The following is a 7,373-nucleotide window of genomic DNA, read 5'->3' as shown; positions in this document are numbered from 1 at the left end:
ATTTTTGTTTGTACAAAAGCATAGTAAAATAATTATACTATGAGATAAACACAAGAAACATTATAGAACTATTTCGTATTTATTGATCAGATATCTAGAGAAACCACTTTAAGTTAGTTTTTATGGACTAATCAACTTAATTAGTTTTAATATTTTAATTGCCAGTTCATATGTGTGCGAGCGCCCGCGAGTGTGAATGAGTGTGTGTGTGTGTGTGTGTGTGTGTGTGTGTGTGTGTGTGTGTGTGCGTGTGTGTGTGCACGCGAGCGCATGCATGTATACAATCCAATCTCTGTGTAAAGTTCTGCAAGTCATACTTTCCTTTTTAAATAATTTACTTGTCTTAATATTTAAAGTCATTATTTATAAGGAATAATAAACTGAGGTATGTACTGTTATTATCTTATCATTATACATTAAAAGTAAATTTATTACCGATATGCATGTTTTTAATCATCTATGCTGCTCTCAAATTATATCCCACGATCGTATGTATGTATGTATGTAGGAATAGAATGATAATGATCTAAATTAGCCTGTTAATTATATTTATGTTGCTTATCATACGTCTGATAAACGGACTGAGATAGAATGGTATTTTTCATGATAATTCCCACATGTTTTGTCATTTAGTTCTCATATGTACTATTTGCTTCCTTTACTGGAATGTTTCTAGTTATATAATTAGTTCTACAAAGTGTTATGTACTAGATATATAAAAAAGGACAATTGTTAAATGGCATCATTTAACCACGTACCGGAATCCTAGGATCAATCTAAATCCACAGAGTAATTATATATTAAAATTAAAATTTACATACAAGCTTTTTTTCTTAGAGACGTGTTCAAACAAATGCTACATATATACTTAAAAATATAAATACCCGTATGTGATTTCAGTCTACATATGCCATTGTTAGATACATAAATTGAAAATTAACTAGATTAATATTTTAATCGCCAATTGATGATCTATAATATAATCCTAACACCGGACGGTGGCATCGAACCCCCAGAATGTTTCTAGAAGACGATCCCCTCGACAAGCCGATAATTAAAATTGAAACCTGTTCGGATATCAACAATTTTAAAAATTCGACATATTTCAAGCGGTCCACTAGTAACCGCGGAACCACATTCAATATATTACACCAAAATATTCGAAGTTACAATAAAAATGTAGATGAATTTTTAATTTTATTTGATAGTTTAAAAATTAAATTCAACTGCATAGTTTTAACAGAAGCATGGCTAGATAACGAAAGTGAACTAATGCATTTGAATGGGTTCAAATTATTTAGATCCTACAACAACATTAATCGATCAGATGGGCTTGTTATCTATATAGATAGTGCGTTATCGGTGTCATGCAGTGAGCTGAGACTTGGAGGGGTGGCCACCGCCTTATCTCTTGACTTCAATAGGGCCGGTCTCCCTTGTCAATTATTGGCTATTTACCGCAGTCCTAATTCAAACATTTCCCTCTTTAATGACGCCTTGGATGAGTACTATAATATCAATAGGAACAAACTTTGTTTCTTAGTAGGGGATATTAATTGTGATATTCTTAATATTAATTCGAATTCACAGGAAGAACGGTACATGGATATTCTGAGCGATGCAGGTTTCGTGGGGTGTATAGATAGAGTAACGCGACCGTCTCAAAATTTCATAATTTGAGTCAAATTAATTCTATAATTCTAGAAACTACAGTGACTGATCACTATCCAGTATTGGCCCAGCTATATTTACAAAAACATACACACTACTCAATGCCTGAATCGTTTTATAATACGTATGACTGGGTAAATATTGGCAAAGATCTTTTAGACACGAATTGGGAACCTGTTTTAGAGAGCACTTGTGTTAATGCTTCTGTTGATATATTTATTGATATTTTGCGCTCGGTGATTAATCGTAATTCTAGAAAAGTAAAGATAAACGCAAAAAATAAAAAATTAAAACCATGGATAACTATTGGTTTGTTAAATTCTATTCGATATAGGGATAAACTCAGTAAATCGTTAACAAAAGAGCCATTTAATACTCAACTGCGAAATAAATTTATTCGGTACCGTAACACGTTACACTCGACCATAAAGCGAGCTAAATTTGTTTATTACAATAATAAAATTGCTGAAACTGCAGGTAACATGAAAAAGTTCTGGTCCGTGGTTAATGAGGTGGCTGGTAGGACATCTGATAAGGAGCGATTTCCTGTTGAGGCATTCTGTGATCCAGAAAGCTCTGATACATCGCCATCTGTGGAAAATGTCTGCGATTCATTTAATAACTTTTTTGCGTCTGTGGGACCGATGCTGGCGGGAGTTTTGCACCCCAGCGACCCCGAGGTGGTGGACGACGCGGACCACGCCGCGAGTGCTGTGTTTGATTTCCGCCCGGTTACTCGGCAGGAAATTTTTAATATAGTGGCTGGTCTAAGAGGAAGCTCTTCACCAGAATGGGATAACATTCCTACAAAATTAATTAAAGATAATATTCAAGCACTGTCGGAACCCCTTTATCATAAAATTAACTGTAGTATCAGAACAAGAGAATTCCCCAATGCGTTTAAAGTTGCCAAAGTCGTTCCCATTTATAAGTCAGGTGTTAAATCAGCATTGAATAATTTTAGGCCGATCTCTTTGCTTGCTGTTATATCAAAGCTACTAGAAAAATGTATCAAAGTCCAATTGATGAATTATCTAGAGATGAATGTATTCCTTTCAAATAACCAATATGGCTTTAGGAGTGGTAAAAGTACATCAGATGCTCTCTATGACATAACGAGTCCTAGTCACCTTTCTTTATCTTGCTAAAGCTTTTGACTCTTTAGATAGGCGGAAACTACTGTTAAAATTACAATATGCTGGAGTAAAAAACGTTACGCTCAATTGGTTTGTTAGCTATTGTAATAATCGTCAGCAATTTGTTTCAATTAATGGAGTTAAGAGTAACCAAACAAATGTGGACTACGGAGTGGTGCAGGGAGCACCCTTGGGTCATTGCTGTTCTTAGTCTATATAAATAATATAACAAACATTGACATAAATAGTAAGTTGTTTCTGTTTGCTGATGACACAGCTGTGGTGTCATCTGGCAGTACGTTGGAGGAGGCATTTGAACAAGCTTCCTTAGATCTGTCAAAAATAAAAAATTGGTGTGATCACAAAACAGTCTGACTATTAACTTAACAAAAACTAAATATTTACCATTTGTTTCTAAAATAGATTTTAATCCGGGTCAGAGATGCCTCAGACTGCACTCCTGCGGTGATCCTTACTCCGAGTCCTGCGGTTGTGGTATCATTGGTCGTGTGGACCAATACAACTATTTGGGAGTATTTTTGACACTAAATTGAATTGGGTACCTCAAATCCAGTACGTCAAGAAAAAAGTTAGAAAATTGTTATTTGAATTTAATCAGCTCAGCGGAGTATTGAGTGGGGATCGCATTAGGTCAGTTTATTTTGCCTATGTGCAGTCGGTTCTGGAGTATGGTATTCTCGCGTGGGGAGGAGTGTCGTCTGCTGTACTGGAATTACTTGCACTCACACAAAGAAGTATAATAAGGATCATTTTGAGAAGAAGCCGCAGATATCCTTCTAATCTGTAATTTAATGAGTTTCCTGTTTTAAGTGTAAGGCAACTATATATAAAATGTATTTTACTGCATAAAGATTTGTGTGAAACATTTATTTGTAAACATTACAAGGTATAATTAGCTACTAAATAATTCCAATACTTAACAATACATTAATTGTTAAAGACATTTCAAAGAAGTTGTCGTCAGAAATATTTGAATACGATTTTCTTATAGATATTTTTATAGTGATGTATAAAATATGTTTATTGTACTTGTGGTGTATTTAAAACTTTTACTGTAATTATTTTGGCAACAATTACTATAAATAGTTGGATAAATAATTCGCCTGCTTCTATAAAAGAGCCTTAGTGTATTACAAGAAAGGAATTAACTGAAAGAGGCTAGGACAGACCTAGCCAAAAGGCCTTCAAAGATAAAGGTGACATAACATAGATAGAGATATAGAAATCATTCATAGAATATCGGAAGAAGGTGGCCCTACCTTCAATACAAAGGAAGGAATACAAAGATCGTTTAGGGTCAAAGGCAATGAGAGTTCCTCAATCTTTGTTTGCAGACTCTTGTTTGTATCACTAAACTACGAAATTTTGAAAGTTGGTAAGAAAGAATTAAAACAAATTTTATATTTCACAGTTCAAAGCAGACTTTCTTTAAATAGCTTCAGATCACTCGCTTTGGCATTAGTGCGATCTTGCAATACATTACAACCAACCTCTAATTAAAATAATTCTTTATTCTTGTTTTACTATAATACGGCTATAATTAGATTCCATTATTTAGGTTTGCCCTGTAATAAATAATGCAGTCATTATGCATATATGGCTTTCCTTCCAAAACTTGTTTCAACTTTATATCTATTTACTAAACCAGTCAATATACAATAACATAATTCAGTTAAACCGACATCTCCTCGGCAACATTAAATGCAGGTCACGTATTTGTGACTACCTGGTAGACATATTACTGGAAATATTAACACTCGTGAGATGTATCGCTACAAGATTTTTAAGATGGAGCCTAGCAGGTTATCTCATATTAAAATTGGAAAAAAGTTATACGACTTGGCTGGTATACCAATAGTTAAGAATGAATATGACGAAGTATCGGGAATTGAAATAATCCGTTATGTTACTTCATCAATATGCCTGACATATAGGAACGCATTTAACACTTATGTAGTCTTCTATTCGTCTCGTTCCAGCAATGATATATCAAGGCAATATGTGAGTTTACAGTGGATTATTATCCAATGGCTCACAATGATATGCATTTTGCTCATTATTCTAAGGCACAGATTCCTGAAACGAATCTTTGCAATGGTGGATGAGATTGAAACCAAAATAAACTCGTTTGGATACCAGAGGACTATGGATGGTTTCTTTGTTACTGGCATCGCTTTAGTGCATTTCATCAACTTGATATTTAACTTCCACGATGAAATTATCTACTACAAAGCCCTATATTCTAAGTTGCCAAACACAAATTTCCTGTTTCTCATAGTTCTGTACGTTATAACTTCGGTTCAATACACAATATCTGTATGTATCGTACAGTACAACTGGAACCTTATCTTCGTGGAGTCTCTAAAAATATCCAGAAAGATTAAGAAACACATTTTTACCAGAACATTGCTGGACGACTTGACAACAGTGTTACCAGTTGTTGAAGTTGGTACAGGTTCCAGTTCTTGTGCATGTTATTGTGCACACAGGTCATCCTCTTCCCACCGTTGCAGCCCCTGGTACCGCAGGCTACATCACTGTCGGAAGATATGCAAGATGTACATTAAGGCCAAGAAACTCAGCGTCGTAGTCAACAAAGTGTACTTTCCGGTTTCTATCATCTTGATGATTAGATTTGCGTTAAATTTCCCCGTCGTGTTCTATGAGTTGTTCAACAAAACGTATGAGTATTTGAAAGCCTACTCATTTTTTGCACTTCCGCTAGCGAAGGTATTTTGGATCGTTCAAATATTTACACCTATATTTATCAATAGTTATAGGAAATACAGTGGTGATAGTTTGGTGAGAGAAGCATCACGGGAAATCTTCGCTACTGAAGATGCGTCAAGAAGGAAGATTATTGCAAGACTCGTGAATAGCGTTAGTGATACATATGCTGATAATCTTTGGTGTCTCTGTCATATTGACTGTTCCATTATATCAGTTCTTCTAGACGTTGTTATTCTCTTAGGTACGACATTTGTGTCACCAATGGTCGTTAAAGACACGGGTTAATAAAAAAATCGCCGTGCCACTCAATGACATTTCGAAAAAGGTTTTAGTACAAATTGACGCATTTCTCTTTAATCTATGGTTTTAAAACCTCTATTACGAAATATGCTTAGTCAAGAGTATGAGGACTTAGTTTAAGTGGACACGCAAATAACTATAAATAAAGATATATCGTTTAAGATTAGGAAGAATTTATAGCGAAAACATCTCAAGTTTGAAAACCTGTGTTTAGTCGAATCATTTAGTCATGTGCTATCATCAAAAGATGATGTATTTTTTGTCACACACCAGTAATTTCTATTGGAAGTGAGCAATGGCATTTTTCAAAACACATTGTATCTGTAAGTAGTGTAAAATATGTAATAATTAGTTACTATATTTAACAACCATTTGCTAATTCATTAAACATCATTTTATATTTTTTCACACTTTATTCTCCAATTGTACCATAAAAGTAATTATGGGAATCGACTCATTAATGGTCTGTCTACATTTAAAAAATTGGAGAGTAAAAAATGCCTAACAAAGAAGTAATCAAGTTCGACATAAGATTTGAAAGTTAGTAAGGACATACTGTGGACCACAAAATTCCAATTATTTTTTTTTTCTCTCTTTAACTTTTGGGTTCCCAGAACACTTAATTAGAATCAAACTGATTCTTGAAACCAACAGAACTCAAAGCAATAACTCATAGCATAACCAAAAGCATTTTACAAATCAATATAATAAACAACAAGTTTCTAATCAGCTGTATGTCCAATGTCCTTATACGTTTATATAAACCTACAACTGTTTGAAATGAGGAAAAATTATCCTAAGTTAAAAAATCTCATTGCCTTGATTTCAAAACGCATTATTAATTAGATTAGTACTTTGTAAAATCCTCTTAGCTGGAAGCAATTTTATAGTTTATTTTATTAATTATACATATATATATATATATATATATATATATATATATATATATATATATATTTATATATATATATATATATATATATATATATATATAAAAGTATATAATAAGCGTGCTCATTTAATAATAATTAGTCATATATGTAATTAAAGAAATTGAGGTATGAAAATAACTTAATGTATACTTATTCTTTCTTTAACATGTGAAAACACTAAGTTTTCGATCTACAGTCCCTAATGTTTTAATATAGATCTGACATAGTTCTTTAAGCATTAAATCCGTATTATGTAGTTTTATTGTCATTTCTAGTTTGAGTTAAAAAAAATACAACTACGGAAGCGACATAGTGTAAATAAGTTTATACTTATTTGCAGTGGTATAGCATATGGTGGTAGCAATAACTTGTGTAAGCTAGAACAACGACTACACGTGCCGCAAAGGATAAATGGTAGGATTTATGTAACCTACTTTACAATTATCTGATTGAGCACTTCTGGGTTTGTGCTTGAGACCTTCGTTGGCTTACTTTGTACTCGAGATGTCAGTACTGTGTTAGAATTAAGACTTACATTACATTACTAATTATGTAGCATGTATGGACTAAATTTATTTCCATA

Source organism: Homalodisca vitripennis, unplaced genomic scaffold (assembly GCF_021130785.1).
Source record: "Homalodisca vitripennis isolate AUS2020 unplaced genomic scaffold, UT_GWSS_2.1 ScUCBcl_848;HRSCAF=3689, whole genome shotgun sequence".
NCBI lineage: Eukaryota > Metazoa > Arthropoda > Insecta > Hemiptera > Cicadellidae > Homalodisca > Homalodisca vitripennis.
This window is presented reverse-complemented; position numbering follows the sequence as displayed.